Source organism: Camelus bactrianus, chromosome 3, assembly GCF_048773025.1.
Source record: "Camelus bactrianus isolate YW-2024 breed Bactrian camel chromosome 3, ASM4877302v1, whole genome shotgun sequence".
NCBI classification, from domain to species: Eukaryota; Metazoa; Chordata; class Mammalia; order Artiodactyla; family Camelidae; genus Camelus; species Camelus bactrianus.
The window spans coordinates 97334273-97349555 of NC_133541.1; the positions used below are offsets into that span (position 1 = coordinate 97334273).

General features: G+C 45.9%; 1 protein-coding gene across 2 annotated transcripts in view; it reads right to left on the minus strand.

Moving 5' to 3' along the window:
• Positions 1–15283, minus strand: part of SPOCK1 (SPARC (osteonectin), cwcv and kazal like domains proteoglycan 1) — a 470868-nt gene that overhangs the window by 181113 nt on the left and 274472 nt on the right. The window lies entirely within an intron of this gene.

The following is a 15283-nucleotide window of genomic DNA, read 5'->3' on the forward strand; positions in this document are numbered from 1 at the left end:
AAATTGACCCCAGCACACAGCTACACAAAGCCCTTCTCTTTCTTGGCCCCACATGAGTTACTCCTTTTTTTTTTTTTTTAAACATTTTTTATTGATTTATAATCATTTTACAATGTTGTGTCAAATTCTAGTGTTCAGCACAATTTTTCAATCATTCATGGACATATACACACTCATTGTCACATTTTTTTCTCTGTGAGTTATCATAACATTTTGTGTATATTTCCCTGTGCTATACAGTGTAATCTTGTTTATCTATTCTACAATTTTGAAATCCCAGTCTATCCCTTCCCACCCTCCACCCCCCTGGCAACCACAAGTCTGTATTCTCTGTCTGTGAGTCTATTTCTGTCCCGTATTTATGCTTTGTTTTTGTTTGTTTGTTTGTTTGTTTTTGTTTTTGTTTTTTAGATTCCACATATGAGCGATCTCATATGGTATTTTTCTTTCTCTTTCTGGCTTACTTCACTTAGAATGACATTCTCCAGGAGCATCCATGTTGCTGCAAATGGCATTTTGTTGTCAGTTTTTATGGCTGAGTAGTATTCCATTGTATAAATATACCACATCTTCTTTATCCAGCCACCTGTTGATGGACATTTAGGCTGTTTCCATGTTTTGGCTATTGTAAATAGTGCTGCTATGAACACTGGGGTGCAGGTGTCATCCTGAAGTAGATTTCCTTCTGGATACAAGCCCAGGAGTGGGATTCCTGGGTCATATGGTAAGTCTATTCCTAGTCTTTTGAGGAACCCACATGAGTTACTCCTGACCAGACATCTGTCCCCTTCCTTGCCCAGGATGTCCCATCATCTCCTGGCACCTGCCACCCACCATGGCTCACACTCATGTCATTTTGGGAGAAGGTGAAGGCCTCCCCAGGCTGGAGCTGTGTAGCCTTTCAAATAAAATCAACACCATGTCCATACATGAAATCAAACAAGAGCTCTCTTGCCCCTCACAGCCCAGGGCAAAGAACATTAGGACAGCCACTCAAAACCCGGCAGCCAGCTCCGGGGCATGAGCACGGAAGACCAACACCACCAGGACAATGAACTTCTCCCTGAGAACCAAGAAGTAGGCACGTGGGCGCCAGCATCCCTCCAACCTCTCCTCCAGCACCCCTCCCTCCCTACCCCCTGTCTGCCTCAACCTCAGTGCCCCTCTTCAGTTCTGAGAAGCATCCAAGGTCTGCCCTGCTTGGAGGCCTTGGGAGTGCTGCTCCCTCTGAGAGCCCTTCCCTCAGGACAGTCTCGCACCTGTGCCCCCGCATCCCCGGCCTCATCTTCAACAGCTCCGTCTCAGAGAGCCCACCCTGGACCACCACGTCACTGTCCCTGTCCCTGTCATTCTCTCTCACCGTAACCGGCATGTTCCCTCACCCTGCTTGCGATTATTCTGTTTTGTGTTTGTCTTATGGACTGTTGTATCCCCGGCAACCAGCAGAGCAGATGGCATAGACAGGATGAAGGAAAGGACCCAACAAGGGAGGGGGTGGGGCGACATCAAGGCAGGACAAGGAGGAAATGGAAAGCCTCAGTCGGGAGAGGGAGGGAAGAGAAGAAACATCAAGACTGAAGCAGAAGAGACAGTGCCTGCCCTGGGCCCTGGGTAGCCAGGGGTATTTTCACGTTTGGCTTTTTGCTTTGGAGGCACTACAAAGATTCCACTCCATTTCAAACTGACTTGCTCCAGTGCTAAGGCTACCTTTTCTGAAGCCCCTACCACCTGGCGACAGCCACTGGCTGCCCCCTCCACCGCACAGCTGCCCCTGGGAAGAAACCTGTGGACCCTGAGCCACAGCAGGACCCAGAAATTTATCAAGCAGATGGCGCCGGCTCTAGCACCGAAAGAGTCCTAGCAATTATTTTAATTTGTTGAGTTTCTCTTTTTAATTCAGGAAATAGAAGCAGACAAATAGCTACACTTGTATGACTTCAATACCTGACAGTTTCGCAGCAATCGCCTTTTCAACCCAGCGCCCTCTGAGGCTCCTTATGTCTTAATAAAATAAAGAAATAAATAAAGTCATTCAGAGAGGAATGAGGTGAATGCAGGGGGGCTTGCTGTGTGATTAGGTGATGGAGTACAGCGGTGCCAGGGTGCCCAGAGGAGGCCAACTCACTAAGGGGGCAGAAAATAGATGTGAGCCAGCCCGGCATCTAAGGAGGCTCCTGCAGGACCACAGAGCGACGCCGCGCAGGGAAGATGCAAGCTGTGTCTCCGCCAGATAAGGCCTTTCAAGGTACAGCCCAGTAATTGAAAACAAAATGAATGTGGTATTGCTACAAGACAGGCAGTAACAAAATACAGTGTTCCAGCCCGATAAGTGATGAGAAATGAAGTCTTCTTAAGGGGCAGAAGTGGGGATGGCAGCATGTGGAAGCCAATTCCCTTTGAGACCAAATTTATCTGCACCGCAGGACAAAGGTGACTGGGGATCCAACGAGTCTCTGTCCCCACAGGCACGGAGCCTCCCCAAGTCAGGATGTGCGTGTGGGACAGCGGAACGGGACGGGTCGCCCCCATCTTCACAAAACAACGCTGGCCCCACACCCGTGTTCAGTGCTTTCCTCTTGCGTACCTTTCACAACCAACCTTCTAGACAGAGTCTGAAGCAGTAACACTGATGACCATACAGACTGGTAACCAAGGCAGAACCTTCCATCCAGGCAGAAGATCCTCTGGGGGGAACAGCTACATACTAGAGCTACAGCTGTTTGGATGGCACCTGTTGTCACCAACACTGTCCTGAAGGACTCAATTTCACTCCAGGAAGACGCCTTCAAAACCCTGGACCAAACTGGACTAGCTAACATTGGTAACTTTCCTCTAGTCCCACAAGACAACAGGGAAGGGACAGAAGCTTGGGGGTTAGAAGGGGGTAATTACTGCTGTAAACTTCATCAAGGCTCATCACTGGGTCCAGCTTAAACAAGGGCAAAACACACATGGGGCCGGCCAGAGCCCCAGCCTGTGAGTAAGTGTTCCCCATGTTCCCTGCATCATCCCAGAATCCTCAGGTGTCCAGCATGGGGACAGATGAGGCAGTGGACATGTTCTCTTCTGCATCTGATCTCATTCCATTGGTGTAGATGCCTGAGATCCCACCCAGCTGTCCTTCTCTATCATTTCACTCCACAGACACGGCTCTTACCAGGGGACCAACGACCTCCAGGCCCCTAACTCCAAAGGCCACATCTGCATCCTTACCTGGCTTGGCTCACAGCTCCCTCTGGTCCCCTGTCCACATTTTCATTCCTGAATGCATCTCTCCCTATGGTTTCCATGGCATTCTGGCTCTGCCCATCCCAGTCAACTTCCTGCCTTTCTGGCACCTCCTTGGACCCCTGTAAGCACGCCTCCTGCTTTTTATCCAGTGGCCTGCCGGTCCTTGTCCCAAGGATGATCCACAGGCATTATGAGAGTGACCCAGGCCCTACACTTAGCTCATCCCTTTTCTTCCCAAACCATCTCTTCTTTCTGTGTTCCTTTCTAGTCATCCTGTAACTACAGAGACTTCATCATCTCCAACTCCTTCCTCTCTCTACTCTCCACATCCAAACTCACCCTTCTCTCTACCCTCTGGGACCCCCAGAGTTATCTCTCCCCTTCCTCACCAACCCATCACAGTTTCTCATCTGATCTACAGCAACTACCTCCTTATTGAGATATTGCTGGGTTCAAACTCAATCTCCCTTGGACCCACCTTCCGAAGTGCCATGATTACCTATCTATAATTCACACACTCATTGAGCGCCTAGTGTGTACTGGGTACTCTGAACCAAAAAACACTCTCACTATGGATATCTTCATGGTGGCAGTGGATTCTAGGTGAATCGTTAAAATTCAATATATTAAAAACAGGAATCTATATGGAGCTCTGCAGGGGTCTGGAAAGGAGACTGAAAAAGACATTCACATCTCTTCATATTAACAATCTTCAGGGACTCCCCTTCCAGATGCCCTCAACAGAGCTACCAGTGCTGGTGGGAGAGGTTGACCCATTATGAGGTATCCCAAGTAATTAGTGAGCCTGTATTAGGGAAAACAATTACGGCCCAAGAGCAGGAGTTTTGAGGGACCATTACCTTCCTGTACAGTAGAACAGATACAATGCTGTCTAGTGAGGACAGCACTCTCACTTAGTTGCAATCTTAAGGGGAAGAAATACAGTCCCATAAGGTGAGCATCACCCCAGGCAAGTCCACAGGACAACCTAGGTCGGGCAGTCACCGTAGAAGAAAGGATGGAAGCTACTGGCCTTTTAGATATTCTCATTATGGTGTCTAGGGTCCACATAACACGGCCCCATCCATCCCATCTCACATCTATCCCCAACTTGCTCCTTGCTCTAGCCACACTTGAGCATCATTTTTATGACCATACTCTGCTTCCAAGACTTGGAGACCTTTCTTATATGGTTATCCCATGCCTGAAATGCTTCTTCCACTGTCTACCATCCTTCAGGTCACATGTTACAGCCCAGGAAAGAATGACCAACCGTTCCCCTCCTTGGGGACTCCAGAGGAAGAGTCTGTGGTCTTCCTCCCCCATCCTCCATGATATCTAGGGCACAGCTGGGAGAGGCTGGTGTCTGGTCCTGCCCTGTCTACTCAGGCCTTGGTCCAGCCTCTGGCAATGGATACAGCCCCAGGCATATTTTCTGAGCAAATCAAGAACTCATTGTAGGGTTCACCTGATGCAGAGCCAGAAGAAGCACGCCTGCCCAGGACAAGAAGGGAGCTTTGAAAGGACTTTCTGTCTGTGTCCTCTCTTTGCACCTAAGGATAGAATGTTCCACGGTGTTTTTTAATCCTTGTCTCTCTGAGTTCTTCTGTTTTATCTTCCCCCTTAGGAGTTGCAGAGGGCCAGGACCTGGGAGCCACAGAAGCAAGACTCCAACTCTTCCTGGCTACGTGACCTTGAGCAAGTTATTTAACCTCTTCGAGTGCTTCCATTTCCATAAATGAAAAACATTAAACATCCCAAAAGTGGGTTGTAAGAAGAAATAAGTTACCACGTGTCTTATTAAGCATATAGTAAGCCCTTAGTTCCTGTGACATTCCTTTTCCTCTGTCCTTTTTTACTATAATCCTCACTAAGCAAACTACAGAATCTCGTATCCACTTGTGTCCAAATAAGGGCCACTATGTGATGGGAACTCTGACCGTGAACTCCGTGACACCACACCTATTGGGGGCCTAGGCTGAGAAGTTAGAGCTACTTATATTTTGGACATATAAGCCTTGGTTTAAAATAAGCTAGGTTTCATCTGGTGGTTCAAAACCCTTGCATGAATCACAAATCTCCTTTTCAAGGACTGTAGAACCTGACTTTTAGTATCAGTAGGTCAACCATAACCCTCCAGTCTCCACACAGTATCAATGGCCCCCAAGGTGGAATGGGCTTGGAGCTGCCTTTTCATTATGGAAAATGGGCTCACTCACACCACTGACTGGGCCTTACTGCCTTCAGACAAAGTCACTGTAGATAGTAGGGAGCAGAGTATTCTGAGGGGAGCAGTCCCTAAAGTCCATAAGTCTTAATTAAAGCTGAGATGCTTGGCTCCAGAAAATTCCCCATATCTGTATGCAACAAACTCATCACCAGTCTTCATGAAAGAGATATAGGAAAGGGGGGATCAAAAAGAGAGTAGAGAATACAAAACAAGCTCAGAGAACCTCCTTCCCAGGGCTGCATCCTGCGTGGAGGGACTCTCCTACTCTCTTGCAGGAGAGCCTGGTGTGTGTGAAAGCCTATCAGAAGAATACAGAGCTCTCTAGACCTCAAGTCCAGGGCACCCTAGTCCAATGTGATCTGTTATTTACCCACCAAGAGCAGCCACTGCCAGGCGAGAATAAAGAGAAGTCTAGAGTTAGCCTAAATTAGAGGATTTCTCCCACTCCCAAGGCTGCCTCCCCTCTTGGTGTCTGCTTGTGTTGGGCTGTGCAGTCACTAGCCTGGGCACAACTGAGGCCACATGACATGGGACAGCCGCCTCTCAGGGACCAAAGTGTTTCAGCAAGGAAGAAATGCAATCTGATGTATACTTTAGAAAGATGACTCAATACCCATCAACAGAAGGATGGGCAAATAAACCGTGTACACAACAGACTACCACCCAGCAGCTAAAGTGAATGAGTTAGAACGACATGAATCAACATGGATAAACCTCAGAAAATGTTGAGATGAAAAAGCACAGTATGATACCATAACGTGAAGTTTAGAACATACAAAATGATAGTATATATGTCCACTTACGGATACATCCACAGTAAAATATATACACATACAACAGAAAGCATACAGTGAGAAATTCAGGATTGTCGTTACCTCTCAGGAGGAAAGAAGGAAATGGTATCTGGGAAGATCCTCCTGGGGTCTTCACTAACAAATCTATGATCTTTTTCTTTAAGTAAATGATATGAAACTGACATAGCTATGTTAAGGCTGGTTGGCAGGTAGAGATGTACATTTTAAAATATACTAGTTATAAAAAAAAAGACAGTGTCACTGGGATGGCTCTGGGGCAAATGGACTGGACAGAGCAAGACAAGAAGCAGATGGGCCAACCAGGAGGTTACCACAATAGTCCAGATAAGAGATGGTGGGAGAGAGGGGAGGCAGTAGAGATGATGTAACGTGGACAGACTCAGCGTACATCCTGGAGGTGACCCAATAAATAGGCTTTGGGTATTGATGGGATGCTTTGGCTAGGTGGAGGTTGATGGATGGAGAGGAGATATTCAGATGTCCAGTTTCCCAGTTAAAGTAGGCGGTGGAAACACTAGACAAAGCAGAAAGCATTGGAGGAGAAACATCTGGTCAACCCAGGGACTGACCCAGAACCAACCACCCCCAGCACCATTCTCTAGCAAATGAAGTGAGACATACCTATAATGGGCCGTCAGCAGAGAATATCACAAGAATTCTTTTATAAGCCATGCTTGGAACCTGCCTTTGATGAAATAACCCAATTAAGAAAAGGATGAGAAGAACAGAGCTGAAGCCCCCTGTAGTAAAGCAGCCAGCACTTAATTCTGCCCTCAAACCTTTGGGTACAACCAGCAGAGAAAAATAGGAGGTCTGGATGGTGTCCATGAATACTTGATAGCTCAGTATAGCTTTGGGGGTGCCAAGGACTATGAAATATGAACGGCGCCTGGCTGCCCCTGAGAAGTTACATTAGCGGTAATAACATGGTGGGCTATATGTACTGGTAATTTATTTCCCCTTTAAGGATATGTTAGAAAAGGCAGATTTAATAGTGTGGAAATGAGAATGGATGAGAGATGACATTGCGATCGTGTAGATAACCTACCAGGCTACCTCAGCCCCAAACGGCCCTGTGTCTGCTCTCCTTTCCTGTGGGCACGTCTGAGGCTCCCCTGCCAAACCTCCTCCTCCACACCCCTCCCAAAAAATGTATACCCTACTCTGTTAGGCTGAATGGGGAAATGTTTAATTGCTCACTTAATTCACAAGCTGCCCGAGGTCTTGGTTTTTGTGTACCCGATACACCAATGTGCCTGTTTCAGTCTGAGTATGCATAGAAGCAGGGGTACAGCCTGGACTAGCCACTCTGTACAGTATCACCCATAGATGGAAAAAGAGATGGACGCAAGAGCAACCTCTTGTCCCACACGCTTTAGAATCAATCACCTTTTTTCATCGCCAAAGGGAGAGAAGCAATATTGAAGAGCCTTGGTCATTCATTCGTTAAATAAGGCAGTAAGTATTGACTATGTCTGGCACTGTGCCCAGCTCTCAAGGGGCACAGGGGACAGATAGACAAGTGAGCAGGCAACCAAGAAACTGTGTGAGGAGGGTGACAGCACAGGGGGTCACAGTGTGTCTAGGGGAGTCCACATTGGAGCCGGGAGGGCTGCCCAAGGGAAGCTGAGACACGAAGGACCACAGAGTGTTACTCAGACCAAGGGGGTGGAAGAGTATTTCAGGCAGAGGGAACAGCATGTCCAAGGGACAAGGAGCCAGGCCTGTCAGTGGAACTGCAGTGATTCAGTCTTGTCAGAACAGAGAGGGGCAGGTGGCCATGCAGAGATGAGGGCGGAGGAGTATATGGGGGCAACAAATCTTCACTTTCCCCAGACTCAGCCCTGGGCCACCCTGCGCTGGGCAGAGGGAGACATCCGGAAGGCCCTGCCCTCCAGGATTTCACAGAGCAGAGCCAAGTCTTCCTCCCGGCTCCCTCCTGGCTCCCATCTCAGATGCCTGCTCCCTCCATCAAGCCCCACTTGACTTCCCTCCAGGAAGGTAGCTCTCACCCCTCTACTGAAGAGCCCCTTCTGATCACTATCCATCCAGGTCCAGAGGAAAACGAGGACTCAGCAGAAAGACTCCCTCTGACCCCTCCATAAACACCACTTTTTGGGCCAGCAGCTACAGTCCCATTTTTGGTCAAAGACTTCTGGAAAGGATGCCGACACTGCGTACGGTAGCATAAGGGCCCCAGTCCTGTCTGGTCAGGGTCGACAGGTTTAACCATAATGAAAACAAAGTTCTAAGAGCGGCCTCTCCCCAACATGATTCTGGCTCCCTCCATGTCCAACATGTGAATTAGGAAGACAGAACAGCCTGGCAGCAGCCCGTGATTAAATTCACCATGCAGCAGAGGCGTCATCCATCACTCCTTTTGTTTTCTTCTCACTCTAACGATGTAAAATGACCCTCTTAAAAAACTGAAGTGAGTAAGCTGATCTGGCCTCTCCTTTCCTTTCCCCTTCACTGAAAGCATACCCACCGCCTGTGCACAGCTTTCCGATATCCCCTGCTCTGAGTTTTAACTATAACTTTCTGACTGTAATGATTCTCTGCCCACATAGTTGCATGGATTCCAGGGAAGGCACTCTCTACAGGTACCACCCTGCCAACCTGCCCTGATATAGGCAATTAGCAATTTACCTGAAATTCACAGATATTTTAAAAGGTAACTTTGCAGAGCTCTGGTTTTGCCTAATATCAAGTTTTTAAAAAAGTATCTTAACAAAGCACACAGGTGACTGTGGAATTAGCTGAGATGCAGCTCAAACGTCACTATCATCCCCACGAGGCAGGAGGCAGAAAAGATGTGGGAGCCAGGGCAATGGATGAAGGCTGGGATCCAGGAATGAGGGCTGCTTGATGTGGCCACAGGCTCCAGCAGGTCAGCCTTCAGACTGGACAGCTGCTAGTGGGTATGACATGACATGGGGGTGGCCCACATTTCCAGATGTGTGCACTTTACATCAGACATCACCCAAACTGTCCGCTCCAAGGAAGGTGCCTCAGCTCAGCCAGGTTCACTACCCTCTATACTTGGAAATAAGAAAAGAGTTCTGAGTACATGTTGGTTGGATGCTGCAAGGTAACATCCCTCCAGAGACAGCTGGTATACACTCCTCCACGCCAGGGACACAGATGTCAGCACTGTGGATGGTAGCGAATTTGCAGAATCACATGTACCACCATGTATACTGTGATTTATAGTAAGTATGGTCTTCAACTCCATTTCTAGCACAAAGCTCCTAAAACCATTGGAATTTCCTAAGTAATGAGAGCAACATAGGCGTCTTTTGTTATATTAATGGGGTGACTTTTGGAAAAGACCTAAGGATGGTGGCTCCACGGAGGGGAGAGGGTAGGGGCTATGCACTCTAAGGGCTATATTGAGTGAAGGCCCTTCAGGACATGAAAATAGGCTTGTTTCCCAAACACAAAATCTATGTGTTCCCAACAATGCAGATGAAGGAATTTTACACAAACGTTTGTTTCCCAAAATGGAACAAGGTTCAGTCACCCATGGTCAATGATTTAATCTATCATGAGTATGTAATGAAACTTCCATTAAAAATCCAAAAGGATGTGGTTTGGAGAATTTCCAGGTGGGTGAACCCAGGAAGAAGCAGGGAGAGTGGTGCTTTTGGAGAAAGCATGGACATTCTTCCCACTTGCCCCACACCTCGTCCTATGCTTCTCTTCCACCTGGTTGTTCCTGACTTATATCCTTGTATAATAAACTGGTAATCTAGTAAGCAAAATGTTTCTCTGACTTTTGTCAGTTGCTCTAGCAAATTAAATGAACCCAAGTTGGGGGTGCTAGGAACCACAAATCTACAGCTGGTTGATCAGAAGCCCAGGTGATAACACAGACCTAAGATCGGCATCTGAAGAGGGGTTGGGAGTTAAGGTAACTAAGATGCCCTACCCTGAGGAAGTGAGAAAAGCTACTGAAGAAAGAGAACTACTCTTTCAGGCCACTCAAGTGTCCCTGAGTCAACTGAATTAACATTTACTGTGTGCCCAGAATAATGACAAAAGTTGTAAAGGATACCAAGAAATTGGAGCCTCAGAAACTCTCCTTTACTACCCATTATTTCATCAATCACAGCCTCAGTGGCCCCTGCTCTCTCCCCTACACTAAGTCCATCTCCCTGGGGAACTCCCTCCCAGCCCAACCGCAGGCTGATCTCTGACAACAACCTCCAAATGACAGACACCAAACCACAGCCCTCCTTGTCAAATGCATCTTCCACCTGGCAGCCAGTGGGTGCTTTTTCAAACTGTAAATATGTCATCCAACCCTCCACACCCACTGGAAAAGCTTCCAGTGGGCTCCCATTGCTGATAGGATAAGGACCACACTCCTTAAGATGCTCTGCCTGGCCCTGTGTGCCTAGCCCCAGCCAGTCCCTCCTCCTCATCTCCTACCCCTTCCCCTTGCTCTCTGTACTCTGGCCTTCTTCCAAACTCTCTTACTTATCCCACCACCTTCCATGAGAGGACATTTCAACATGCTATTCCTTGTAGCTGCAATGCTTTTCCTTGCCACTTTACTGATTCAGCTCCTTCAAGTTTCAGCTCCAAAGCAACATTCACAGGGAGGCCTCCCAGGCTCATCTCTAAATATGTCAAATCTTCCTTTAATAACCTTCCAGAGCACTGTGTATATAGCTGACACTCATCACTGTTTAAACACTACATTTACCTACATGATCATTTGATTACTATGTCTCCTCCCTTAACTATAAGCTCCAGGAGAGCAAGAGCCATGCTTGTTTCTGTCATCACTGCATGGCCAAAACTCAACAGGGTGTCCCACATGCACTATGAGTTTGGTGTGTACCTGCTGAGTTAAGGAATCTTGGCCTCCAGGGGCTTGCAAAAGTTGGTCTAGTTCATGAGATGACCCACAACCAGCTTCATGCAAACTGACCTCCAGTGCTGAAAATAACACAGGAAGCTGGCGGACCCAGGCGAGGAGTATGACTCAAGTTGCTCTAGGACCTCAAGAGAATGTTTTGCGCAAGATACCCCTGAGAGGACCATCACCGTCATCTGGACAACACAGTCAGGATCTCAGGCCCTTTAGACCACTCTGGGAAGCTCATTGATGCTGCAAAGCCCTCGGAACCCACATAGGCATGAATCTCTCCAATCACACAACCAAAACCTACTCTGGACCCTGTAGATGCTGGCATTTTCAGGGTCACCAGGCATCAGAATGAGAGACTTGCCCTGAGCAAACTGCTGATGTCTGCTGATGTCGCTCCACTAAAAAGATATTGCTCAGCAAACACCCACAGGAAAACCATGCTACCCCAGGGGGATGTCATATGAGGGTATCTGCTTAGAAAGGAAATAGAATTACTCAGAGTCCCAGCTCTGCTCTGCACAAGCTTTGTGACCATGGACAAGGCACTGTGCCGCTCCGGGTCAGTCTTCTCATGCATAAAGTCAGGATACGTATCATAACATCTCCCGTCCAAGGACATTCAGAGGATTAAATAAGATAATGCATGTGGCATGCTGGGCAGAGAGCAGATACTCAAATTCCAGTTTCCACTATAAGAGAAAAATTCTGATACTACTTCTCTACAAAAATAGACGAGCTTAAAAATAAAATCTGGGAACACATTGTATTCTTTTAAGAGATGATTTGTACAACTCTTCTTTTCTGATTATCACAGTAAAGCATTTTCATTGAGAGGCAATCCACAGGAGATGAGGACCCACTAAGTGGATGCAAGCCCAGCACCAGTTCCTAACAGCTGTTTAGCTCTGGGCAAGCTGCTTAACTTCCCAGAGTTCGGTCTCCACATCCGTAAAAACAGAGATGATAACATGTCCCAGTTTACAGCCTAGTTGTAGCCATTAAATGAGATAATCTATGTGACGTTCTTGATCCAGCACCTGACGCGTTGTAAAGACTCAGTAAACATTATTTCAATCATCATCATCACTGCTATTATTGAGACTGTAAGTCAGAAAGACATATATACAAAAAAAAAAAAAAGGGAAGGTAAGATAATTGGAAATGCCACCAATCATAAATAAGCATTTTCACATTTTGGTGTTTTTTCTAATAATCACATCAATATTTAAATTTTACAAAATTGGGGTCATACAATATAAACCTTGCTGTGTGCCAATGTTTTCACTTTTCTTAGGTCCTAATTATTGAGAATATGATGTTAAACGTTCCATAGTACTCCATCAGATGGTAGTACCAGAATTAATTCATCGTAACTTTTTACCAAATGTTGGTGTTATAAGTAATGCTGCAATAAATGTCATTTCTACATATGCCTTTGTCTTCATTTCAAATTTTTTTTTTAGGACAGACTGTTAAAGGATGAATTACTGTTTAACAGAGCAAATGGTTATTTATTTATTTTTAATTCTCGGTGTATGATGAATTGCTTTCCAGAATGTATATGGTGCCTAGCACAGTACTTAACATATTGAAGGGCTGGATAAAGAGCTATCAAAAGGAGAGAGGAGAAAAATATTGTCTTTTTAAAAATATAGGCTAACAACAGAAGAAAGATTACATCTTTTTATTTTATATTTCTTTGAATGCCAATGAAGTTGAGCATTTTTTCATATTAATTATTTGTATATATTTCTTCCATGAAATTTCGTATTCATGTGTTTGTCCATCTTGTAAAGTTTTAGTATTTTTTATTAATGTGTAAGTGCTTTTTGTATATTAAGGCTATCATCTCTTTGACTTACATGTGGTGATATTTTTCTTAATTTGTTTTGTGTTTTATTTTGACACAGATAATATTTTAATTTTAGTGTATTCAAACCTTCTGGCTTTACTTTTAAAACCTAGTGTTCATAGATTAGATGCAAATTCAATCGTGACTTCCTCTTTTATATGTTAATTTTTTTACGTAACTCTTACGAATAAATATTTAACAATCTGACTAAATGTGTTTTAGTGGTATATGTGAGAGAACAACCTATCTTAAAAGTATTTTGCAAAATCTCCCAGCACCATCTGTAAAATCATCCTTTTTGTACTGCTGCAGTAACCACATGCCAAAGACCTTCCAATGACTATGGTTTATTTTTGGCTTGTGAATTCTAGTCCAGTGTTCTGTCCATTGAGTTTTACATCATTCACACTGAACTTTTAAGGGAGAGGGGAGACTCATCTTCCTCAGATCCTGAGTCAGTGGATCCTGTCACATTATGACCCAGAGGACGTGAGTCACTGCTGCCTTCCTTCAGATGACAGTTACCTATCACAGGACCAGCCTGGGCATTAGTATGAAGACCTCATGCTACAGAAGAATGTGTGTCAGTCTGACATGTGTCTTTGGTTTCATTAACACCATTCAGGCCCCAGCACCTCACCTCATGAATTCTCTTCCAAGCCATGGTTTGTTTTGTTCTGTATATATTACTAAGGTCTAGGCTGGTCAGGAAAGAGCCTGCTGGTTTGCCTGAGTAACCAGAGAGCTAATTTCTTGAGCAAAGGTTGATGATGTCAAGGATGGCTCTCAGCTATCGGTGGCCACTACTTAAACCTTGTCAGACCTAAGTCCTTATTTCACTTGCCCCACCAGCCACCTTTAACCCAGTTGATCTCCTCTCCCTTGAATACTTTCTCTGCTTGGCTTCCAGGGCTCCACACTCTCCCGGTTTCCCCCCACTCTTGAGAAATTTCTTCTCAGCCTCTTCTAATGCTTCTTCCTCATATTCCTAACTTCTGAATGTTGGGGACCTGAGTCATCAGTCTTATTCATCAGACCTCTTCGCTTTTCTGCCTACATTCACTCCCAGGGCAATCTCACCCAACATCATGGTTCTCAACACCAAGATAGGCTGATGATGCCCCAAACCTTCACATGTCCAACTTGGGTCCCTGCCTGATAGTCAGACCAGTATCTCCAACAATTCAACATTTGAACTTCTAATGTGTCCTAAAGGGAACTCCTGACCTTCCCAAGGCAAGCCAGCTCCTCCTACAGTCTCACCCCATCACAGACCATCAGCAGATCCACCAAAACACTGCCAGAATTCAAATTCCTCTTAACGTCCCCACCAGCACCACCCTGGTCCAAGCCACCGTCATCCGAGGCTACGTCAGAACAAGTCTCCTAAGTGGTCTCCCTTCTTCTGCCCTTTGACCCCCTTCAGAGTAAAGTCAAAGCCTCCCTACCTTTACATGGCCCATCACTTCCGTTCTCATTTCCTGACACTCCCCTCTCTGTTCCCTCTCCTCCAGAAGTTCCTGCAATTCCTCTGATAAGCCAGGCTCACTCGCTCCTTTGGGCCTTTGTAACTGCTGCTCCCTCTTCCCAGTGACCCTTTCACCTGACTTGTCACTCCTTCTGGTCTTTGCTCTTTGTCACCTTCTCAGAGACTTTCCAAAACGTCAAACTACCCCTACACACAAATAAGGTTATTAACTCCCCACTTTATATCTCCATCCGGTCTTATTTTTCCTCCTTGGTACTTGTACTAAAAGATTGTAGATTTTACTTATTTAGCTTGACTCTTGACTGTCTCCCTTGCCAGAACCTAAGCTCATGAAGGCAGGCATTTGTCTGTTTACTGCTGTACGTGCAGGAATATCATACCAGAACACAAGTTGGCGCACAAGAGGTAACCTAACTACTCAGTGAAGGGAAGGATGCATAGATGGATGGGTTTATGAATCCCTCTTTTATAAACAAGCAAGCAGGGGCTTAGAGTGGTTAGAAAGCCTCTCTAGGTTGAGACCAGAATTTCTGTAAGGAGGCCTCTGCTCATCACACCATTAATATGAAGTGAGGGGTTGAGATGATGACACTATGAATAGAAATCAGATCTGTTGAGTTAAGCCTGCTCTGTTTCCCAATACACTGGACAAGCTTTCCACCAACATCTTTAGAATATAGTTTTCCTGGGGGAAAAAAAATTAAAAGGAACAATGTAGACATGGAGCAACTGTCCTCTTAAGTTGGCCCAGTAAGAAAAAAGGCATCAGTAAAGACAATGCCCAATA